The sequence below is a fragment of the Dioscorea cayenensis genome, chromosome 14, assembly GCF_009730915.1.
Source record: "Dioscorea cayenensis subsp. rotundata cultivar TDr96_F1 chromosome 14, TDr96_F1_v2_PseudoChromosome.rev07_lg8_w22 25.fasta, whole genome shotgun sequence".
Lineage (NCBI taxonomy): Eukaryota > Viridiplantae > Streptophyta > Magnoliopsida > Dioscoreales > Dioscoreaceae > Dioscorea > Dioscorea cayenensis.
In genome coordinates this window covers 10,801,995-10,828,728 of record NC_052484.1, presented here as the reverse complement: position 1 = coordinate 10,828,728, position 26,734 = coordinate 10,801,995, and the positions used below count along the sequence as shown (strand labels likewise).

At 35.5% G+C, this 26,734-nt stretch overlaps 1 pseudogene; it reads right to left on the bottom strand.

Moving 5' to 3' along the window:
• Positions 1-12,552: 12,552 nt before the first annotated feature.
• Positions 12,553-26,295, bottom strand: LOC120276116 (annotated as a pseudogene).
• Positions 26,296-26,734: the final 439 nt, after the last annotated feature.

The window sequence follows — 26,734 nt, the reverse complement described above, 5'->3', positions numbered from 1 at the left end:
GATGTTTTTCTCACAATTTTTTTTTAAAAGTGATTTGATGGCTGTAGTCATTTAGATGAATAAATTAATATATTTTGAATTATTATATTATATATAATTTGTCATAATTATTAATTTATAATTAAATTATACTAAATTTATTAATAAGGTGGTTTGGTTTTGTACAGATTTGAGGTTATTTATTTTTTTTTAAACTTTTCTTCTTGATAAATATTTGGAACGACATGAAATGATATGAGAAAAAGAAAAAGAAAATTTAAGTAAAAGAAGAGGTAAAAGAAAAATTAATAAAAAGAATCTGTCTTAGGAAATGAGTGTTTGACTATTCTTTTCCCAATAACGAGTCTGATGTTTTATTCCGGAAAGTGAAAAAACAAAAACAAAAAATATTTTGGAACTTTTAGAAAGATGGAAGGCATGAATAATATAAACGCAAAAAGAATCTCCCCCCATTGCATAATATATAGTGGAAATTATAAAAAAAAAATTCCCTAAGTTTGTAATATTGGCAAAAACACCCCTTTGATTTGAAAATCTATAAAAACTCCTTTCTTTTAAACTCAATATTTTCCAAACCCCCAAATCATATAATGGAGATTAACGGAGTTATTTTAAAATTTTATAGATGGAATTGCCCTTGTATGGGAAGTCGTGGCACTGCAACCATTTTGGCGGTTAGAGAGGAAGTGGGGGGCTTTTGTTAAGAATTGAGATATTACAGTTTAAAACCTTATATTTCCGCTTAAAAATTTGTGAATACTGCTGAATGTGTTGTTATTGTCGCAGGCTTGTGATTATAGCGGTCAACCTAGTTAATGGGCGATGCTACTTGACACCGGTAGTGGAGACCTTGGCTGAATTGAAAATTCACATGACCCCTCAACACTGAGAGATCATCCGAAGGACACCTTTTGCAGCATTTACTTAGCTGGATGTTGTATTCCAAGAGAGGGCTCTTCTTGATTCTCTATTGCAAAGGTATGATGGCCGCACCAGGCTTGAAGATGTGGCCCTCGTTCTTGATCTGCATTGCGATGGAGACACAGTCGTGTTTCAGAAGAAGAAAACTTTTGAAGAGAGGTATTTATCAAAAACCTACGAGAGACACAGAAACTCCATCAAGAACACTCTTGAGCAACTTGTTCGACAGAGGGGAGAAAAAGAAAATTTTGTCAAACTCCTGATGGTGTACCTCATGGGTACAATCCTCTTCCCAAATACCTCATGCTCAGTTGCAAACTGGATCGTTGATTATGTCGATGATCTACCTGACATGGGGCGATATGCATGGGTGCAGGCGACGCACAAGTGGCTTATGGAGGACATTCCACAAGCAGCCGCTCGAGTGCAAGCTAGATGCGCGGGGAAGAAGACCAACACAGGGTATATTAAGGGCTGCTCGGTCGCACTGAACATTTGGTTTTATGAGCTGACCGGAACCGGAAAGAAAGTCCATTTCGGTAAGACCCCAAGGATGTTGTGCTATGGTGAAAGTAGTTACCGGAAGCAAGCGACGATAGAAACCTGTTTGTCATCTCTCGAAGGAAAAGAGGTAATAAATCATGAACAATGTGTTTAACAGCAATAGTTAATGTTTACATATAGTATTTAGCGTTTAACAGTGTTTATTTTCCATTTAAAACTATTCTATAGAGTTTAAACATTTTGCTTCCACTTAAAAACATGCGATACAATTTAAATATATAAGTTAAATATTTAAATATATTTGTTATTGTTTAAACTGAATGATTTCGCTGAGATTATTTGGTTTACATATGTTAGTTTCCTGAGCTGGTCCCGATGAAGTTATATGTGTTCGGGGCAACCGCCGGGTGGATGCCATTGCTCCAGAACCACTTGCGTGAAGGCAAGATCAACCTCTTCCGTGCGCGCTCGACGTCGTTCTCCTACTTCCAGCCCTACGCGCGCACGCATTCCTCAACTCCGGAGAAGCCCTCCCCTACCCCGCCCGATTACAACATCCCCCCTTTACCACAACAACGACAGTCCCCCCAATTGCCTTAGCCCCCCTGACCGTGGCAGCCCCTCGATGCACTAGGCGACAATGTCATTGCAACTCTTCTACAGGCGTGGCAGATACTGATCACCGAGTTCCCTCGACTTGTTGCTCCGGTTGAGGCATTGGAAGGACGGTCACAATCGGCTGCGTCGTCCCTCCAAACAAATGAAGCACTCGGGAGGGAAGACATCTTAAGAGACTTGCAAAAAAGAGAAAAATAATAATGCCTCTATCTCCATCATCGGCTGACGATGAAACAATAGCAACACCATCAGCGACTGATACTGTTATTGAGTCTGTCGCCGTTGATGACATGGTCGTCATGGTAGAGAAGATCGTAGATGATGTTGCCATTGCCGCGGTTGATAAGATCGTTGACACTGTTGTCAACAAAATCCCCATCACGTTGGAACCGGTAGCCGACAGTGCGCCATCGAAGGTGGACACTATCCCTGAAGAACAACAACCAGCTAAGGGTGTGTCTCCCGTTGATGCTATTACTGTGGGTACGGCTGAGAAGATCGTTGACTCCATTGTTAACGAAATCATGGCCAAGGTGGAACCAGCGGTCAACAGTGCCGCATCAAATGCAGACACAATCCCACAACAACAAAAAGCATGTAAGGATATATCTCCGGTTGATGCTGTCGTCATGCCCGCATCAAAGGATGATGCTACTAGTGCTGAACACCGACAACCGTCAACAACAGTGCCGCATGATGATCCCAAAACAACTGTTGATGAGGGGCAACAGAACGTCACCACAAAAAAACAAAGAGATATGATCCTTGCCAGCCAACAATATGACAAAGTTCAGAAAGACTTTGTTCCGAAGAAGAAAAAATACCTTGGACAATCTCGCCTCAACAAATTTGAGCAGGAGTTGATAAAGATCTTCCTCAACTGCTCTATGGACAAGTAAGTTTGAAGTTTTTATGTTATTGTTTAAATTTGTATGTTAAAATTAAATTTATATACTTACCGTTTAAGTATGTATAATACTTTTTAAATATTTGATATATCATTTAAATATTTGCTATATTGTTTAAATATTTACAATGTCGTTTAATTATATCTTTTACCGTCTAAACGCAGGACTGTCGTGTGGATGAATGATTGTCTCAGCACCACACGGGCCAGACTATTCACGCTGCTTGAGGGGAAGGAGATGGTCTTAGACGATGTGATAGACGCTTTCATATGCATAATACAAAAGTCGCTGAGCAGAGTACCATATCCTTATAAGAAGCGCGCCTCCATCACACGACCATTGGCTCTGTTTATGTCAAAGTAAGATAACGCGTCTGACATGACTTTCGCTATTATTGGAGATCCCGCGTGTAAGCTGCATGATGTTGACATTGTCATCCTCCCAGTAATCATGAATGGCCACTTCCATGTCGCCGTCCTTAACAATAACAAACAAGAATACAGGCATTATTATTCATGCCAAAGTGTGGAGTACGACAAAGACGCGTTAGAAATGGTAAGTTCTTTGCTAAATAGAGTTTGACTAATAGTGTTTGGTAAATAATCAGCATTCTAATCTGAAATTGTATACCTCGACAGCGTGCTCTATTCGACATGTGTATCGATATGGAGTTCGGCAAGACGGTGACGACAAAGTATCCACTAGTCCACGACATTAAAACACCATGACAAAAATAGGAAGTATCGACTGTGCCGTCTATGTCATGCGGTTTATCGAGCAATTACTTAACTATGAAAAGCTACGGCTATCACAAACGGGCGTCCCTTATCTGAGATTAAAGTATGTTGCCCGTATACTTAAGGAAGGGAGGGCAGCCGGCATCATTGAGAAAGGGGTGTCTTCGACTGCGGGAAAATAGAATTGCCATGATCTTGTTTGTTTTCAAATGTAATTCGATGATGTCGTTTTAAATTTAAATTCAATTCATTGTTTCGAAGAACATGACAAATTTTTCAATGTAAATTTACTATTCTATATACTTATGTATTTAACTTTCTTTGTTTAACTTTCAACTTTATTTTTTAAATATTAGTGTTTACGTTTAAAATAAAGTAGTCTCTATTTAAACAAACAACGTAGGATAATATGTTAAAATAAAGTGGTCTCTGTTTAAACAAACACGGTCTCTATTTAAATATATGTGTTACCTGTTAAGAATAAGAGTTTCTCTGTTTAAATATCAAAAGTTGGGACACAATTATGTTTCTTTCTTTTGAAAAATTTGTTTGTTTACAATGCCTAGTCGGCGACAGTTTCATTGCAAGATCTACGATTGTGACCAGAGTTGTGGCAGCGGCTGCAATGTAACTCGCGGGCCTCAAACACTTGCGACTCAATCCTCTTTCGTCTAGGACACCCAGGTTGCCTTCTCGTCACAGGCGGTCGCAAACGCAGTTCATGATTTCCGTCCATAGGCTTATCATCGTCGGGTATGGGGAATATAGCTTCCTTATACGCCAGTTTGTAATTGTCGATGATGAAGTAGCCGCTAATAAATCGATGAATGTTGGTGTATGTTTGCATTATTGCAGCGCAAGCGTGTTTACACGGAATACCATAAATTGCCATCTACGACATGAGCATGTTCTGATGGCAAGATCTACAGAGTTGCTGCTCTGGTCAATCACTTCATAATGATCATCGACACAACGACCAACACGAAGATTTCAGCGCATAAGTAGGCCTCCCATTTGTTGGCTTGCTCACGGCGGTTGCATAACATGCGCATCAACTTGAACCTGTACAATGTAGAACACAAACACTTAAACAATGTTAAACAAAGACATTGATAGTTAAACATGCGCACATTTTGTTAAATAGTAGGATAATAAGTTAAACGATAAGGCAGATAGTTAAACACGGAAAATGATATTTGAACATTTCTAAAATGTTTTAAAGGATAAGACCAATCCTTAAGTGTAAATCAACATTCGAGGACCTTATGGAGTTGACCATTTTCGTCACCGGTAAATGCCGAGTTTCTTTGATCCAAGCATTGAACAACTCCGCGACTTTTGAATACATCTCACCCCAACATTCATCTCTGAATAGATAATTCGACCAATGTGCCATATCCAATTTATTAATCAACCAGTGATGGGTTTCGGGTGATGTGGCCTGCAGTTCATTCACGGTATCATCGAATTTTTTAGCTGTGGATGCCCACACAATATGAAAGTATATAAACCAGCACTCCTCCCTCAATGCCTTCTCAAGTCTTGCGTTGGCTTTCATAAAATTGGCCTCCAAGTGTCGAAGACAGTATGCATGTACGGAAGAAGGGAAGACTCTCGCAATAGCGTTCACAAGGCTCTTGGACCTGGCCGACACGAATATAATTATCTCATGATAATCTCCTTCCTCATATAAAGCATCACCTAACTTGTATATGAACCAAGTCTAATTGGCATCGGTCTTGTTGTCAACAATACCGAAGGTGACATGAAAAAAAACCATTGTTTCCATCTTTGCCTGTGGTACCCAGTAGAGTACCCCGATACTTTCCAAGGAGGTGGGTACCATCGAAAAACAACAGCGGCCAACAAGCCTTCTTGAATCCCACAATACACGATCTGAAAGAAAAGAATGCACGTTTAAAATGCTCACTGTCTCTTTCCAGAATCACAATGCTGCCGGGGTTTGTTTCAACCACCTTATCCACATACCAAAGCAACAAATCATAGCTAGAGATGTCGCTGCCATCGAGGACCACCCAAGCATGCTCTTTTCCTAACCAAACCTGCTTGTATGGAATGTGGACACCATGTTCCCGCAACATGTCCTTCTGAATGTTGATGGCTATGTACATAGGCCAGTCCTTGAGCTTCTAAATTACTAGTGTGCTTATCCATATTTTGGACGCTTTTGGATGTGAGGCCGAGCCTATTCCACCACCGCAAGTGTGTGACTGGTTGATTGTCTTGATTCCGAAAGTATTTTTATTATATTATTTTGATGCATGAAGGCGCCATTGACAACCAATAGTAGCGCATTCCATAGTCGCCCGGTGTCTTTCGTTCTTTATGAATTTGAAGTCAAAATTCTGTTTGATTGTAAAATTTCGAAATGCGTCCCTGAAATGTTCAACGCCGTCAAAACGTTGTTCGATATCCAACGACAACACTTTAGAATGATCTGACGAGGAAGGAAGGCATCCCACACCGTCAGGGTCGCAATGGGGTTGACCGGCGAGTACTCGCAGAATCCGAATTCTTGCCAGCACTTCAGTTTAAAAGAAAAAGATCAATATTTTAAGCAGAGACATAATGTGTTTAAATGATGAATTCCAAATTTAAATGTTAATTCAAATATTTAAATACTTATAAATAAATTAAACGAAGAAGATAAAGATTAAATGTAAACGCAATATATTTAAACAAAGACCGTCAAAGTTAAACATTAATGAACTTATACAACTAGATAAACATAAAAGAGAAAAATCTTACAACGAGAAAAACTTATTTTCAGTAGGATTCGACAATGGCACATCATCTGTCTCGATAACAAGATCGACGACATTGGATTTGAAGATAGAGTACACGTGACACATCCGCTGGAAGTCAACATCGTTTTTTATTGGACAAACCGTTTTATATGTATCGGGTGTGATAAACTTCACTCTGACACGGGAAACATTGAGACCGCATCACTTACATATCTCAGCTAACACCGACTCCCAAGAAGTCAGCGCCCTCCCCGTTGTATCTAGCAATACCACAAAACTCTCCATAATATAACGGCACAACTCAAATCGAACAAACCAAATGAGGAGAAGGAGGAGGAGGAGGAGGAGGAGGAGGAGGAGGAGGAGGAGAAGAAGAAGAAGAAGAAGAAGAAGAAGAAGAAGAAGATGTAAAGAGCCTTCTAAACTTTGTTTCACAAAAAGCAAGCAGAAAGGCAAACAAAAAAAGTGCACAATTGTATGCATAAAGGTTAGACATGATGTGATTGGGTGGTATTTTTCTCTCCATCGCAAAGGTAAAGAAAGAATTTCATAACATGGACTCACTTGAAGTGACCGATAAGGGGTAATCCCGAGAGACAATCATTACTGGCGTCGGTTATAGTTTTTTTTCTCTTTCCGTCTCTTCAGGTTTTCTTTTTGGCTGAGCATCCTTGTCTCGAAGTTCTTCTTCACTTTTCACCATTGTCTCGAAGAAGTATTCTGCATTTCATCAGTTTGTAGTGTGAGGTATTGAGCCGAGGTGGACGCCGTTGAAGAAATTGTGTTTATGGTTTTTTTTTTCAAAATGATGGAACGATATACGGCCGCTCGACTGCGAGCGACACACAAGTGGCTGATGAAGGACGTCCCACAAACGGCCGCTCGACTGCAAGTGAGATGCGTCGGGAAGAAAGCAAGCGACGATAGAAGCCATATTGTCATTGCTCGAAGGAAAGGAGGCAATCAATCATGAGTATCTGTTTAAACTTCAATATTTTATGTTTAAAACATGTGATTTAGTGTTTAAACTATCGGTTCATTGTTTATATATTTTGGATATCGTTTAAACACATATATAAACGGTTTAAATATTTTTATTTAACTATTTAAAAATATATGTTATTGTTTAAATTGAATGAGCCCTCGACGCCGTTTACCTAATAACACTCCCTCCCTCGACGGCAACATCCCCTTTATTCACGACACTGATACCGTGTAAATAACATTGTATCTCATTTAACTATAACTGATGTTGTTTAAATATCATTTTCATTGTTTGATTTCTAAGTTTGATATGCATGGGCGCAAGTGACTCACAAGTGGCTGATGGAGGACGTCCCACAAGCGGCCGCTCGAAGTCAAGCGAGATGCGCCAGCAAAAAAGCAAGTGACGATAGAAGCCATATTGTCATCGTTCGAAGGAAAGGAGTTAATAAATCATGAGCTTCTGTTTAAACTTCAAGCTTTTATGTTTAAAACATGTGATTTAGTGTTTAAAATATCGGTTCACTATTTAAATATTTTGGATATCGTTTAAACACATATGTAAACCGTTTAAATATTTTCATTTAATTGTTTAAAAATATATGTTATTGTTTAAATTGAATGCGCCCTCGACGCCTAATGACACCCCCTCCCCAATGGCATCATCCCTTTTATTTACGTTACTGATACCGTGTAAATAACATTGTATCTCATTTAACTATAACTGATGTTGTGTAAATATCATTTTCATTGTTTCATTTATAAGTTTATCTGTTTAAACAAAATTGTGTCAATGTTTAAATATCATTGTTTATAGTTTAAATACCATTGTCACTGTTTAAATAATACGAGTTTTTGTTTAACTTTTTGTTTATTTATAATGCCATTTTTGTTTCTCAAAATGTTTAAGTACAATGTTAGGAGAGAATGTCTCTATTTAAATATCAAAAGTACTCAAATAAGTTTGTTTCATTTAAATATTTAAAAATCTAGAATGCCTAGTCAGACCTCGGACACTTGTGACTAGATCCTCTTTTGTCTATTAAAAATGACGAACATGAATATTTTGGCTTTCCTCAACAAGTATCTCTACCTTCGTATGTATGTCTGGGCATAAGTAGATCTCCCAGTTGTTCGCTTGCTCACAGCGGTTGCATAACATGCGCATCAACTTGAACTTGTACAACATAGAACACGAACAATTAAACAAGATTAAATAAAGACACTGATATTTAAATAGACAAAATTATATTTAAACAATAATATTAGTATTTAAATGAAGAGTGAGACAGTTAAACACAAACTATGATGTTTGCACAGTAAAGAAAAGCTTTTAAAGGATAAGAACAATTCTCTAGTGATAAATATCAACTCCATCTTAAAAGATGCCTCATGGTCATCCTCCTCTGGAGAATCCTCCGTAATCAAGAAATAAGTGCAAACTTTTTTTTTCTTGCTCAAGTTGAAATGCCCGCTTAATTTCTTGCCAGTCATCCTCCGCGGGAGAATCATCCGCATTCAGGAAATTACGCGGGCATTTTGACTTGGGCAAGAAAAGATAGTTTAACTTGTTGTGTGATTACGGCTGATTGATTCTCCAGAAGAGGATGATCATGAGACATCCTTTAAGATAGAGGTGATCTCAAAAATATGGTCTGACTGAAGCGAATATCTAGGACACATGAAGAAGAAACTCATCCGAGAAGAAGCAGAGGAGGAGGAAGAGGAGGGGATGTCTAGGGGAATGTGTCTTCCTTCTCATTTATGGTGTGAAGTCCACAAGCTGGTTGACGCTTCAGATCCAAGAAAAAAAAAGGGAAACACACGGGTGACCGAGATTGACTGATAACGAGGAAGGGGTCTTCCGATATTTATGTTAAATTTTAGAAAATTTAATGTCGTCATTAATTCTTGTGCACGGGATACCATAAACTTGCCATTGGCTACCTGCCAACACTTCAGTTTAAATAAAAAAGATAAATATTTTAAGCAGATACATGAAGTGTTTAAATGATAAATTAAAAATTTAAATGTTAACACAAATATTTAAACAGAGATAGAAGAACTTAAACAGAGAAGACAATGTTTAAATTTAAACGTAATATATCTAAACAAATACTTGCACAGTTAAACAATAATTAACTTATACAACTAGATAAACATAAAAGAGAAGAACTTTACAATGAAAGGAACTCGTTTTCAGTAGGATTCGACAAGGGCACATCGTCTGTCTCGACAACAAGATCGACTACAGCGCATTTGAAGATAAAGTACAAGTGACACATCCGCTGGAAGTCAACCTCATTTTCTATTAGACAAACCGTTTTATATCCATCGGGTGATAAACTTCACCCTGACAAGAGAAACATCGAGACCCCATCGCTCACATATCTTAGATAACACCGATTCCGAAGAAGTCAGCGCCGTGAACATTAGCACTCGAATCGAAGAAATTCTTACCTTATCAGGAAACCAGCAGAATTCAAATCGAACAAACCAAATGAGGAGAAGAAGAAGATGTGATGAGCCTTCTAAACTTTGTTTGACAAAAGGCAAACAGAAAGACAAAAAAATGCAAAATTGTATGTATAAAGGTCGGACATGATGTAATTGGGCGGTTTTTTTCCCACCAATTTCAAGGGAAAAAATGAAATTTCATAATATGTACCCATTTGAAGTGAATGGTAGGGGGTAAAAGGGAACTTAAACAATAACTGAAGGGTTGTCCTGGGTTTGTCAAAGTTAGAGGGACTGTTTAGGAATATTAGAAATTAACGATGGGTAAACAGTAATTTTCCCTAATATATATGACAAAGATTTTTTTTCTACTGTTTTTTATTTTGAATTTTAATCTATCGTAAATATCTTTTTCATGCAACATATTTAACACAGATATAGCAGTCCATAGATTTTTAGATTTACTATTTCCATACATTTGATGTGGAAGGCCTTGGATTTTTTTTAAACCGGATGGTTATAATCGTTAATACATACGAGAACTTAGACTTTATGTTAATTTTTAATTAAATTTAATTATAAGTATATAATTTTTCTTATGTTGATTCTATTGTGATTATTATATTTGATATTCATGTGCATTTAATTATTACTTTTATTAGTATTAATAGACTGTCATCTATAAATTTAGGCATTAAAGAACCAAGTGCTAGCCCAACGGTAACTACTGTTTAGTATGATTGAGATATCTTGAGTTTGAGCCTCTCAAGTTACATTACACTAGGTCCCCTGTGCGAGTTCTGTGTGAGAAATATATTTCGTCCTCCCCTTCAGGGTTGCATGCAGGGGAGCTTTATCTTTAGAAGGTTATTCAAGCCTCCGTAACTAGTGTACCTTTGTACCTGTCTGTCTTTTGATTTGGTGCTTATCACCTTTGTTTAAAAAAAAAAACTTAGGCAGTAACTCGATAATAAAAATAAATCAAGTTACTTAAATAAAGAAAATAAAAAAATTTAAATGTTCAAAGATGTAAACTATCTAAAATTAGAGTAAAAGGTTTCATTTTCTATAAATCTGGCTAACAAATTCAAGGAAAAAATTTGGAATTAATAAAATTGATGTATCAAATATAAAATCCATTCATTCAGTTTATAAAATTAGTGGTTTACAATAAAGGTTTAATTATATATATATATATATATATATATATATATATTCTATAATATAAATTAGAATAAATTAGTCCCATAGTTAAATCTTGTAGGGAGTGAAAATGGTTCAACCTATATCTTAAGAAGGTTCATAACAAATGCTCAAATTAGTTTCTTTCTTAAAATGAATTTTTAAATTATTTATGCTAATTAATTATATGAAAGTTTGTAAATTTGGAAATAAACCATATTTTGTGGAGGTATTTAAACAAAAAGAAGTTATATTCTATAACAATTTGAATTGTAATATGCATTCATGATTTTGTCACAATTTCAATTTTTTTTTAGCTCTTTAATATGTATACATTTAACTATGAAATATATATTATCAATTATACCTACAAAACCTTTAATCATAACAAATTAAATTTTATAATTATTTTTTACTATATGAATATAATTTTTGTAGCTATATGTTAATATTAGCCACTATTTTGTTTGTGGCTAATATCTAAATTTTAAAATCATTATTGCTATGAATAATTAATATTTGTGGCTAGATAAACTATTCTGCTATAATATATTATTGTGGCCAAAAAATAATTGCTAAAGCATTGGCTATTACTACAATGTTAAAATATTGAAACAAAATTGATATATTTGCTATGAATGAATAACTTCTGTACCTCAAAAATCCAATTAAATTATAGATAGCTACAAATGACTTTTGTTATAGCTATTACAATTTTTTAGCTACAAAAATATCTTTTATAACTACACAATTGTCATTATATATACAAAATGTTGTAGTGGGTGTGTACAGGCTCAAAATTAATATCTCAACGGACATATGCCCTCAATCTACATGAGCTGAGTTTATACATGTCTGTTCTACAAGACAAAATATTATATGCAAAAAACCTAGTGCCAATAAACAAAGAGTTCATTAAGATTCGTTGTAAATTTTTCTTTGGTGATTTTTAAAAAATTATTTTTTTAAAAAAATAAGTACAGTACGGTGATATTTATATGCAAGCTGTATTTTCATGGCTCACTTAAACAAGAACCAACTACCATATTTTATAAGAATGAAGACTTTTACAAGCAACAGTATGGTACTAATAAGATGTGATTAAAGAAAATTAATATGAATCTAATACTAAGAATGTTGAACATTATCTTAAGCCTAATTTTGACTTTTCTATGCAAGATATTGTATCATTCCTCCCATTATTAGGGTATAATACATCCAATGGATACTCATTGCATTACTATGAGATATAACCAAATTTATCACCTAAGTGAGCAAAGAAAGAAATGAAGGAGAAATATATCTCCAAAGCAATAGTTGTTGCCAAGAGTTTTGGAGAATTACTGTTACCATAAATAAATCCCTTGAACAACAATCAATATTTGTACAAATATTGTTAGAAAATTTATTGTTGCACTCCCTATTAATTTGTTTAATAAAATTATAGCATGATTGCCTATCTACTTACATTCATTACAGATTGGCAAAATGTTTGTAGTTTTTGGCATCCAAAACTACTTGTCTTACTGCAAAAATGGAGTTAATTATTGAGAACATAGAGAAAACAATTGCTACAATAGTGTTGACCCAAAATATAGCTCCTCTGGTTGATGGTTTGAAGGTAATGTTGTAGAAAATGAATGGAACCACAAAGTCTAGGGGCAAGAAACCAAAAGCTCCAAGCACAGCACTGATATCTCCAAAGAATGGAAGCATTGCCGTAATAGTTGTTGCAATTATGGTCGATAAGGATCGGAAAACCAACCTCGGAATAACATTTCGAGCAGAGTATTGATTCTTCTGTGGGTTAGCAAAGAAGCCTTCAAGCACTTCATTTGTGGGTTGTTAAGTAGACCTAAATTCACATACAAAAAGAAAAAGCATTAAAGTTTCACATCAAACAGAGTGAATTAGTAGTGTTAGTATAAAACTTTCCGCTGTAAAAGCTCCTGTTTCTTCTATTTATTTGAAGAAATGCTTATATTTAAACAAAAAAATAACACCGGTGTTTATTACCACAACCACGGCTGATAGTTGGAGAAGTGCAAAGCTATTGCTCATGAGAAAGAACCACTTTGGTACAGAAGTGTAACCATTTTCCTTAATGAAATTGCTAAGGATGGTGCTATCAGCCTTGTTGCCGAATGCCCAATACCCAGACATGGCCACGTTAAAGAACGTCGCTAAAACTATTGTGCAACAAAGGCACAAGCCCTAAAACATTTTTCCTGTGACTGGAGGAGCAGTAGTTGCCTGTATTACAATAAGTAAAAAATAAAATAGTTTTTCAATGAATGAAAGGCAAATTTGTAATCAAGAAAGATAGCAGACTTGAATCTCTTGAATCATGCCACAGCCGTAAGTTGAGGCGATGATGGCGATAGCATTGAATGCTCCAAAAACGCGGTCTTGGTTGTCTCCTACTACGGAATAGTCTTTGGGAGGGGCTTGAGCTGAGTACCCTGCAATGTAGTGGAAGTCTAAGTATGATTTCGCTTTGATTGTCATGTTTGAAATGTAGGTTTATATTACAGACAACAAATAGTTAGAACTAATAGCTTAATGGCTTTTTTTTTGCCGTATAACATACCTACATAGATAGAGCCCCCGCTGGCACAAGCACCATATGCAAGGCATAAAAGGAGAGAAATGAGGTTGATATGACGCACTGAATGGAATGTTGGGATTTGAGCTAAGATGAGCATAAACATCCCAAAGATGACCACAAATACATATAGTTCCATTGAGCCAAATGGTCTTGATATGAGGTATATGGACTACAAAAACAATGCCATTGTGCAAAATTGAAGGTTAATAGTTTTTTTTTAAATAAAATGAATATTAAGTTGGGCTGAAAAAAGACCAAACCTTCATACTCTGCCCACCAAGTAGAATTGTATCAATAACTGCACCAAAGCACACCGTAAACTGAACAGGGCCAATGTAATAGCGGCCCCATTTTTCCCCTGCATAACAGGGAGTGTAATAGCCATTAATGAGGGCATATCTTTATGAAAATGAGGCTCTTGGTGAAATTGTAACAAAACAAATATTTTTATTTATTTCTATTGAAGCCCAAAAGGGCACAAAGGCCCACTCAACCATTTATATTAATTAATCAATTAGAGGATATGAACTTATGTAAGACAATCAAACTATTTTTTGTCCAACCCCAACCATGAAGAACTTAAAACTTTGCAAGATGAGACCATAGAAGAATTCCAATCAATGCAAAAGATGAATTAAATTCGAACTCTCAACCTTATAAGATTTTTTTGTTTTTTTGGCAAATGGTGCCCCATAGTTAAAGTTGTCAAAGGACAGGTATATTCAGAGGTGTACCAATTATGATGACTTAATAATTTTTTAGAGATTTACTATGTGGGGTGGTTTAATACACAGAGTAATAAGGATTTACCACCTGCTTCCAAGATGATATATCAGGAACCATAATCCGACAATGGTAAATGCCACTACCATGCAACCTTGGAGCGGTGGAGATAACGTCTCCCCCCATAAAGAATCCTTCACTACGGATGAATGAACATTGTTAGTGTCGTATGTGTTAATAGTTTGGCTATGATAAATTCATTATTCTGAAATTCTTTGAGTTTACCATGTTCTATCATATTTCTGCATTAGATCAAGTGCATGAACTACAAATCCTAGTCTCTAAATTGAAGTCAGTGAAGCATTACAAGTTGGGGCTATCATAGCCAAACTTCCTCCAAGTTGGAATGATTACAAAAAGAAATTGTTACATTCTTCTGAAAGTGTCTCTCTAGAACAACTCCACAAGCATCTTAGAATTGAAAAAGAAACTAGAATTCGAGATGGAATGAGATTCGGGAAAGAATCTGACTCCAATGTGAATTTCATTTATGTGAACAAGTCCAACAGATTTGGAAATAAGAGGAAATTCGTAGACGTCAATTCAAACTCAAACAATTCTGGTTCCAAGAAGAACAAGACAAGCTTTCATTGTAAGAAGAAAGGGCATTTCAAGGAGTGTAGGTTTTGGAAGAAAATGAAGAAGGATCATGTTGTTGTTGGTTCAAACAACAAAGTTAGCATTGTTGAAGAACAAGTAAAAGAACTTGTGGCTATGGTTTCAGATTTACAGATCTCTATGATAACATAAGTTAATATAGCTGCGTTTTCAAACACCAATGGCTGGTGGTATGATTCTGGAACAACCATTCACATTTGTAATGATAAGAATCTGTTCAAGGACTATGAGATTGCTACTGATGGACATGAAGTGTTAATGGGCAATCATAATGCTGTTAAAGTTCATGGAAAAGGGACTGTAGAGATTTTCTTCACTTCTGGAAAAAAACTCACTTTGATCAATGTTCTTCATGTTCCTAAAGTTAGAAAAAACTTGGTGTCTGGAAATTTGTTTTGTAAGGGAGGATTTAAGCCTGTATTAGAAGCTGATAACCTTATTCTCTCAAAGAATGGGATCTTTGTTGGGAAAGGATATGCTTGTGATGGAATGTTTAAACTTTCTGTAACTTCAAATATTAATAATACTGAGAGAGTTTCTGCTTATATGATTGATTCATCAATTACTTTATGGCATTCACGTTTAGCACATGTTAATTTTAAATCATTAAAGTTTATGGCAAAACATGGATATATATCTTATGAAAATAGTGATCATGATAAATATGAAATTTGCATTCAAGCAAAAATGATTAAGTTACCTTTTCCTAGAATAGAAAGAAATTCTAAATTGTTACAAATTATACATTTTGATATATGTGAGTTAAATGGACATTTGACTAGAGGAGGGAATAGGTACTTTGCCACTTTTATTGATGACTACTCTAAATACACTCATGTTTATCTTATGAAACATAAAGATGAAGTCTTTGATAAATTTAAATTATTTAAAGCTAATGTTGAAAATCAGAAAGAATAACGAATTAAAATCTTTAGAAGTGATAGAGGTGGAGAATATTTTCCAACAGAATTTAATTCCTTTTGTGAACAACATGGAATAATTCATCAAAGAAGTGCACCCTACACTCCACAATAGAATGGATTGTCTGAAAGAAAGAATAGAACCCTTGCTGATATGGTAAATGCAATGTTGTTAAGTGCTAATTTATTTTATTCTCATTGGGGAGAGTCATTATTAAGTGCTTGTCATGTGCATAATAGAATTCCCTCAAAAGTGACAAAGACATCTCCATATGAATTATGGAATGTTAGAAAACTAAATTCAAGTTATTTTCATGTATGGGGTTGTCTAGCATTTTATAGAGTAACAGATCCTAAAAGGACTAAATTAGGGTCACGAGCTATAAAGAGGGTTTTTATAGGGTATGCTAAAAATTCTAAAGCCTATAGATTATTAGACTTAGAATCTAATGTCATTGTGGAATCCAGAGATGTTCAATTTATTGAAAATAAATTTTGTCATAATTCCACAAGTGAGTCAACTCCTAATACAACATTAGATGATAATAACAAGAAAATTAAAAGAACTAGCATAGTCAAAGAAGTTGAACCAAGGGAAAGTCAAAGAACTAGAAAAGAAAAGAACCTTCATTCTGATTTTATCTCTTCTCAAGCTTTAGTCGTTTTAGTTGAAGGTACAAGAATTGAAATAACAAATAAAATTCCTATTTTATTAAATATAGAAGAAGATCAAACTCCTAAAAACTTATAAAGAAGCTCTTGCTTCAACAGACTCGGAATTTTGGAAAGAGTCTATTAATGATGAAATGGATTCTCTAATATCTAATGGAACATGGGTTTTGGTTGATCCACCTCCTGATTGTAAGCCAATTGGATGCAAATGGGTATTCAAAATTAAAGATGGAAATATTTTTAAATCCAGATTAGTGGCAAAAGGGTTTAAACAAAAGGAAGGAATTGATTATTTTGACACATATGCTCCTGTTGTTATAATTACTTCTATCAGAGTGTTATTTGCATTAGCATCTATTTATAATTTACAAGTTCATCAAATGGAAAACAACATTTTTAAATGGTGAGATTAATGAAGAGGTATATATGAAACAACCTGAAGGTTTTATTCTACCAGGAAATGAACAGAAAGTGTGCAAATTAACAAAATCCTTGTATGGACTAAAACAAGCACCAAAGCAATGGCATGAAAAATTCGATTCTGTAATTCTACAATATGGCTTTAAGTACAATAGTGCTGATAGATGCATTTATTCTAAGTTCACTAATAATTTTGGTATAATACTATGTCTCTATGTTGATGATATGCTAATCATTAGTACTAACATGGAAGGAATAAATGGCCCTAAGGCATATCTATCCTCAAATTTTCAAATGAAAGATTTAGGTGAGGTAGATACAATCTTAGGTGTCCAAGTTAAAAGACATAGTGGGGCTTTTGCACTCTATCAATCTCATTACATTATGAAAGTGTTAATTAAGTTCAATCATTTGAATATTAAAGAAGCAAATACTCCTTATGATGTTTCTATTAATTTGACTGAAACTCCTGAAAGAGCAATAGCTCAACTAGAATATGCTAGTGTTATAGGGAGTCTTACGCATTGTACTAGATCTGATATAGCTTTTGCAGTTTGAAAATTATCACGATTTACTAAAAATCCAGGTATATTACATTGGAATTCAATAAAAAGAGTTTTAGGATACCTTAAGAGGACAAAAGACTTGAGCTTATTCTATGATAGTTTTCCCGCTGTATTAGAGAGATATTCCGATGCTAGTTAGATAAGAAATACTAGTGACAGAATGTCAACTAGTGGATGGATTTTTACATTAGGAGGCGGGGCTATCTCCTAGGCATCAAAGAAGCAAACATGTATAACACACTCCACAATGGAGTCTAAATTTATTGCCTTAGCAGTAGCAAGCAAAGAAAGAGAATGGTTGAGAAACTGGTTATTAGACATAAAGTTGTGGCCACAGCCAATACCAGCCATTTCTTTGCACTGTGACAGTCAAGCAACTATGTCAAGAGAGCTCAATAAAATATATAATGGTAAGTCAAGACATATAAGTCTAAGGCATGAATTTATGAGACAATTGATAATTGATGGTATTATTACCATATCTTATGTGAGATCTTGCAAGAATCTAGCAGATCCATCAACTAAAGCTCTACCAAGAGATTTAGTACGAAATACTGCTGCTAAGATGGGTCTACGACCTTTCAGCTGAACTTATTATTAATAGGAACCCAACTTTTATTTTAGTATTACCAGTGATTTAGAAGTTTAAAGGGTAATAACAAGTTAGTGATAAGTGTTTTGAGTACTAGGTTTTGCTGATTAGCAAATTAGTACCATGGTCATTTAGAGGATGAGTGTAGAAATTAAACAGTCCTAATGAAGCAAAACTTCACCTATATAAAATTGAGAAGTGGTGCCGCTTTTATCAAAGTTATGTACACTTTGTAAAATTTTATGAAGTCAGGATGGAGCACATGGCCTTAATAGTGCTGTTTTTTCATTTGATAGAGAACTTCTGTTTGAATGTCATTACTAGCAAAACATGTGTGGCAATTCTGATTTGGCAGATAGAATCACAGTTTAAGCTTTAACCATTTGTGATTTTGCTAAATTCTTGAATTACTTACACTACATAAAGGTTTAAAACGAAAGTTACCTTTATAAATGCATTTAGCTATAATATGACTACATCAATTTCACGCATACTAAGTGGGGGATTGTTAGTGTAGTATGTGTGAATAGTTTAGTCCCACATCGGATAAAGAGAAGAACGAACATATGTTTATATAATACAAGATAATAAAGAAATTAAATAATTGAATTTGAGAAAAGTGCAAGTAGGCCCTCCAATATATATATTTATATATATTTATTATTATAATTCTATATTATTTAATTAATCTATAAATGGGCACTTGGCCATTAATGAAGAGATTTCAGTTGTTTTCTCTAACAGACAAATCCAACTGTTGTTCGCACCTCTTCATCTTCTTTAAATACAGAAAAGTTCTCACAGAAGATCATTACTTTTTTTGTAAAGTTTGATCTTGGGATTTTGTTGTATCCTGAGAGAATTGTTGCAAAACCTAGTGCAGACCTGAGGGCAATAAATTTCTAAAAAACAGTGTTTCTACACGCCCCAAAATCCACTAAATCCTTATTCAATCTCTGCTTTCTCTAACAAATTTTACAGTATTGGATCCCGGTGAACACTAAATGAACAATACTTCTACAGTATTTCAGTCATGAGGTTTTGAACTCCCACCTACCCATTCACAATCAATGTGCTTTACCACTAAACCATGCTAATATTGGCAAAAATGATTATAAAATTTCAAATTAATTATATATATATATATATATTATATTTGTTTGAATGAAATCTTATGCTTTTACAGGAAATTTGCCTATAAACAATTCTATATAGTTTAAAATCTTATATTTTTAATATTGGTAAAAATAATTATATAAATGATAAGTGCTTATGTGATAAGAATGCGAAGTTTTCTTTCCTTACAATGAGCATTACTTTTATCAAGTTTAAGCGTTAATACATATGTATTTGTGTTCTTTTGCGCATGTAAAGTTGTGAAGCTATGTTTTAAGAAAAGAAGCCAAAAGTAGATCATGTACGCACTATTTGGTGGAATCTTAGAAGCAACAACGCAAACACACAAGTGGGGCTCTAAGATACGTGAATGTGTGCCAACCTCCATGTATTCAAACCATTACAATGAGATGGAGGGGCATGAAGGCAGTCACATATGCGTATCCCAACTTGTGCAATGATACCAAGATCTTCACTAATGAAACCGTTTATTGAAGAAGCGACGCAATCTATGGCATAAACGTGTGCCCGTTTATGTTACCTCCATGAAAAGTGGATTCGGGAGTGTTTTTGGCGGGGAGTACTGTAGCAAAACACCATAGTAAATTACTGTAGCAGTTACTGTCCACAGTCGGCCGAAAATTAGAATTCCAGAGAATTCACACAAGCGTGTGGAAATTAAACACGCCCATGTGGATGCTCGATTCCAGCCCTTTCAAATCCGCGATTCAGCCCCGATTTCTCCATCTTTTCCCCTATCTTTTCTTCCACCTTTCCCCATCTTTGGAGGCGCCGGAGGCTAGGGTTTGGAGAGGCTTTGGAGAGGCTTTGGCAAGGTTTTAGAGAGCTATCGGGGGAGCTTTCGTAGGCACCGATCCGAGGAGGTGTGCCCTAGGTTTGACGAGGGGACCTTTGAAGAAGACGCAGCTGATCCACAAGACCTTCGACACAAACACAAGGGGGTTTTCATTCATGGATTGCATCTCTTTACTTTTGATTTCAGTATCTATTGTATTTTCCTCCATGGAGAGCTAAACCCCTAGTGGGTACTTGGGTATTTGTGGATGTATTCGTTTCATTGAATCTCTTTATTATGCTTTCAATTAATTGATGTTTATTGTGAGTTCCAATCTTGTAGGCTTGATTGTTTGAATACTCCCCTAGAGTGACACTAGGGTTGAGAGTTCTTGTTGGTAACTCTTGTGAGTGAGTGACACACCACGAGAGTTAGACAAAGCTAGATAGGAAAGGGCTGAGAGGGTGAGTCGAGAGGTAGCGGAGCGTCCTCTTTCCCCTCCGGTGTGATCTATCCTATCTCCACGTTCCAAGAATTCTTTGCGGCCATAGTAGAGTGAATGGGCTAAGGGATGACCTTCCGCTGGGGCTTAGTTGCGAGTGCAACGGAGTGAAGCGTTGAGGTGATTTTAGCACGTAGGGCTTAATTGTGGTTAGGGACCTTCCACCTGCACTAAAAGGTTAGGTCTATACATAGGAATAGGGTTTATCACTTGGAATCCCTAGAACTCATTGCAATTCTATACGAGTCCGAGGTTGAGAGGTTATTCAATTTCTCCTCCGAGACATGTATAGAGAGTTAGGCATGGTTGACCTTAGATTTGGGACCATATATTAAAGGATCTCCACGACTCATTAATGCATTAGTTAGAAAGCCTAATAGGGGGTTTTTGCACTTGAAACGATTGTCCTAGGCGGAACATTATCCGGGTACCCCATTTATCGTCGATTGCCTTCCCTATCTTTTACTTGCGCCTCCTTTATCTTTTCTTATTTTCGTTTGCATTGAGTTTGTTTTCACATTACTTCAACATATTTTCATTCTAGTTAAATAGCAATCTTCGTGGTTCTAAGCACTATTCCCTGTGGATTCGATTACCCTCTCACCGGGGTATTATTACTTCAACACCCATGCACTTGCGGTTTACACACATATACGGACGTGTCAAGTTTTTGGTGCCGTTGTCGGGGAATAGGCATTTAGAGACACTTTGCACTTTGCTATTTTAACTATTTATCATTCATCTATTTCACACTTTCTTATTCTTCCATCATTCTCATTTATTTTCTTTTGTCATGTCTTACTTTTTCTTACAAGGAGTTTAAATGATGATTGATCCGCTCATTGTTCTGTATTCTCGAGTTGAAGCTCTGAGTGAAAAAGTTGATAAAATTATTGCTTCACAACAACAACTCATTCCTTATTGCAACACATATCATCCAATTGAAAAGGGTTACCCAAACTTCTTGTGGAATAGAGATGGACAATATTGGGAAGCACCTCAAGAGGAATGTTAAAAGGGTGAGATACTCGGAGAGGATGCACTTCAGTTACAAAGAGTATTAGCTAACTTCATTGAAGCATCCGATGTCTGCGTCCAAAATATGGAGACCACACTAAGATGTCATGAAGCCTCCTATAAAAACCTTGAGCATCAATTAGGAGGGATACTTGACACACTCTCCAAGGAACAATTAGCATTTGAGCAAGCAATTCAAGTTCCTTATAGAGATGATGTGGTAGTGAACAACAATGAAAAAGTTGGGAAAATTGAGTACATTGGTGCAGAAAATGAAAAGGGAGAAGCTGAATACCATTTTGAGATTTTGGACAGTACGAATGAAGATTGTGCTTGTGAGTGAGAAAATTTTCAAGGGGATTTGCTAGTGTCATGTTCCTTTCAAGCTGAAAATACATAAGAAGAAGTAAATCCTAAGGTAATGGAACACAAATACTTAAAGATCATATTTAGAGGGAGAAGCTAAATATGGAAGGGGCTATTTAGAGACATGAGGGAATAATATTGAAGACAAAGCTAAATATAGACAGAGCTATTTGCAGACACATCTATACATGAAGAAGATTGAAGACACCATTTAGAAAAGCCCAACTTTGATAAATAGATGATCAAGTTTGGAAGAGTGTGAAGAACTAAATTTAAATGAATAGATGTGATCAACTTGGATGATTTGGAAATTTAGCTTAGTACAAGAATTGAAGATTCATCTTTGAAGTTGACTCACCATGTGGGGTGCAAACTGAGAGTATAATACTTATAAGACATAAGGGGGTAAGCTAGTTGCCCGCAGGTTGAGATTGGGAGGATCTGACTGCATCTGACTCAGATAGACACAACCAGAATGGTTGGAGGCTTTTTGAGGTTACGTAGCAAGCTAGAACTCATTCAAGGTTAACAAGAGGGTCATGTTACAAGATCATATGTAACTGGAGGTGTAATGGCTGATTTTGGAAGGTCTCCAAGTTAGTAAACACAGAGATTTTAAAAGTGGGAGATTATATCTTTGGGATGTGGAGATGCTTATATAAAAGACCTTATTCTGAAGATTTAGGATAAGTCATCAAGGAAAGACCCAATTATTTGAGTGAAAGTGTGGGCATCGGGCAATCTAGAGAGAGTTCTTGTATACCTTTGTGATGATGGCTAATAATGTTGTACTGATGTTTATTCCCCAATTTTAGTGGATTGTTATCTACGAGCTTCGGCCCAAGACGCAGGCAAGTGTTGTGTCGAACTAGGTCACCAATTCGTGTCTCTCATTTTCATTATTATGTGGTGTCATTGGTTGTGATTGAATTCTAATCCACAATACTCACCCGAACTAACATACATAAATAAGCAACATCCTTATGCTAATGCTCCTTTCATTGCTCTCGTAAATAACTTTCCACTATTCCTTTTCTCTATTCAAACACTACAAAAAAAAATAAGGGCAGCTTTAATTTGACTTGGTGCCTTAACCCAATTCCCCTTATTCCCTAAATTTATAACTGTAGACCCGTTAATACTATTGCATCTATCGGGACTTGAACTTGGAATACTTAAAAGTCTCACACAACTCATTTTAAAATAGGGCTAATGCTGCTAGCTCTATAGTTTTGCTTGGATATTATGGTCATTTCACATTTTTGGGTTAAAGCTAAAATATGGTAAACTATTAGTTAAAATATTTGACCAAATGGATAATTCTAACCATGGCAATTATTGGACTTACAAGAAATTATCAAAAACATGCAGAGTTTCTTGAAGAAGTGGAAAATTTAATTGATGAATATACCATAGTAAAATAAAAGTAAAATGGAAGGCAATCCTAAAAGTAACTTTTTTATTAAACAATACTTGAGATAAAATAAACCAAAGCTGATTTAATTGTTTGACTCTAATATAAACTGCTAACATATCCTTATACTTATTTATTTGACAATGAAAATAACCCCTTATTGAATAGTACAGGATGTGTAGACATATAAATAAATCTTAACTTTGAAGTTAGTTTTCCTACCTCACTTCGCAAGCTAATTTGTCATACCCCACCACTCACAGACTATAATTACTTTAATAAATATATTTCAAGACTTATTTTTAATTTTTATCAACATTAATACATAACAGTAATTAAAAAAATTTAATTTAAATTAATATTAATTAAAAAAAATTAACCAACTAACGTTAAAATATTTCTACAGCCCAATATTTTTTAAAAAAAATTTACTTGAAAGTTTTATCTCCAATTTAAACACACCGAAAGTAAAATAGTTGATAATTGCGGTGGGTAGTGTGGTAAGATAAATCACTCAATAACTCATTCGAAGATTGGACATACACACACAATCAAACAAGAGAAGAGAGACACGCAAGTTGGTAACCCAGTTCAGCACAACATTGCCTACATCTGGGGGGCCAAACCCGGAGAAACAATCCACTAAAAGAGGCTTAAGAATAAAGAGTACAACACTCTCTCACTCTCTCAAGACAAAGAATATCCTCTTAAGATTGACCTGTGCCCACTCTACTCAACCCTCACCAAAGGGTCTTCTCACTTCGTGACTCATCCTAAATCTTCAAGCAGGATATCTTATATAGACGCACCGACGTCCAATATTAAAACTTGCTCTTTTAGAATTCTCCGCGGCTTCCTAACTTGGGCACCTTCCAAAGTTAGATGTTACAACACCTAGTTGCAACATGGCCCACCTTACTGAACATGACTGAGTTCTAGCTAGTTGCACCCGAATCTGTGACCTTCAACTTTCCTGGACCCTTCAGTCCCCCTCGTAGTAGTTGACTCGACCCGAGCTCCTCCTTCCTGCAGTTGCTTCCTTCCTCTCATCACTTCAGTTGGTCTCCCTCTCCCAAGGGACGTGCCCGCCAAGGCACACGCAATCATCTCACCAAAGATGGTAACCAAAGATCTCCCGATCTTCTTTCCAAACTTGTCCCAAGTTTGGTCTTCCCAAATGATCTTCGTTTAACTCATGAAAATATTGTTACTAAACTTAATCTCATCTTCATCCAAGTTTAGCCTTCAATATCTTCAAGCATGATCTTCAATCATCCATGCTTGGATCTTCAAATCTCTAATCATATCTCATGTAATCTTCAATCAATCTCCATATCTGATTAGACTCCTTGAATAGTTCCACCCATAATTAGCTCTTAGATCTTTCTTCAAATTGTGTTGCTAAATATGGTCTTGATAATCTCATTGGCTTGTCCTTGCCTAACTTAGTTTGTGTCTTCAAATAGCTTCACACCAAACTAAGCTTGCCCTGTCTTAGTTTGTGTCTTCAAATGGTTTCACACCAAACTAAGCTTCATGCAATCTTCATGATCTTCTATTCTTGCCAATCTAAAAGTAGACACATACAATTTTAATAGTTAGTAATCTTTTCCCAAATCCAAAATCTTTTAAATTTATATTAAAAAAACCAAAAACTTCTTGATTTTTTTTTTTAACAAATAGGGGATAAACCCTCTCATTTAAAGGAAGTGAGAGGTTTGCTTAGGTTGCTATAAAGAATGAAAATTGTCTTTACATGATTGAAAAAAAAAGTCTCTGAAATTAATGTGGAGCAAGCTCAATAAGCACATGTGTCCTCATCTTTTATGGATTTTAGGGTTTAACATTAGGTCATCCTTAAAATGAGTACCTTACGCAAGGGATCCTTTACTAATAGGCCATTAGACCATTAGCCTTCTTGATTAATTCCAAAATATTTTTTTGTAAATAATATGAAATTAAATTATTTAGTATAATTATTAGACTATATACTTGATCCCCTATATTATCGATTGATTTTTTTTTTAATAAAGTGGACAAATTATGTTAAGGGTGCGCAACAAATGTGTAGTTAAATATCTCAACACATTTATGACCTCACTTTGTATGAGTTGAGATTTGAAGAGATTTGAACTTGTCTCCTTGGCAAGATCACAAACACCATTCATAGAAGACTCGGTGCAAATAGACCAAACATCATTGGCTTATTAATTGATTTTTCCAAAAAAACATCGGTATATAATTTAAAATTAAAATGCTACAAAACTTAATTTTAATTTATTAATTTCAATTAAAAATTTCATTTTTGATTGAGAGCTATATCTTGACGCAACTTGTCTAAATTTTTAAACTGTAAGCACATGGAGGGGATGTGATCTGTTCCCAATGTTTAGGGCATTGATGTAATTTCCACCTAGCCGTCTGCGTTGAAATTTCAGTAAAAAATGGGTGGCTCTTGGCTTATTAGGTTAGTCAAGCAAATGATGGGAGGAAGCTCTAGTTTTTTCTGTTTATTATTTTATGGAGAAAGATCATAGGGTTGAATGAGATGTGAAAAAATAAAATAAAAATATAGCATATATATCATCATGAACTATCTCTACTTTGTGCCAGTGTGTTTGTAGGAGTCTTGTGGCAACAATAATAGAACTCACCTTTAGATTTTAGAACAAAGCGAGCTCCAGCATCATGCTTCCTGGACTCCTCTAAATCCTCAACTCGAGCTCCGGCATCATGATTCCTAGACTCCACCTCGGAATGGTTGCCATTCGCCGCACAAGCACTGCCGTGGGTGACCCTTTCTTCTCTCAAAAACTCAAGAGTCATGTCTCTCTCTATCAGAGACACACACATCTCTTACATATAGAAACGAAGTTCCACCATGTGGAAGTGGATCATAAAAGGTTCCATGACAAGCTAAACTGAAGGTAACCCTTGGAAAATACCTTGTACATCCAAAAACTTAAGTCCAAAAATGACACAGAGGGATAAGTTGAAGACTTGCTTAGTCTGAGAATTCCCAAGTCAGCAACAAACTAAAAATCTAAATCTTGTTTAGTCTAACAATACTCAGGGATTTAGAGAAAAACAAAGAACAACTAGAATTTTATTTCATTCAAAACCGATTTTCATAGCCAGAAGTCTTACAATTAAATAGACCAACAAGAAAAACCCTAAAAACATAAAAAGAGAAACAAATTGAAAATTTGGTAAAAATGAAAAATTCCCAATTAGCATTATAGAAATAAAAATCATAACTAAACAA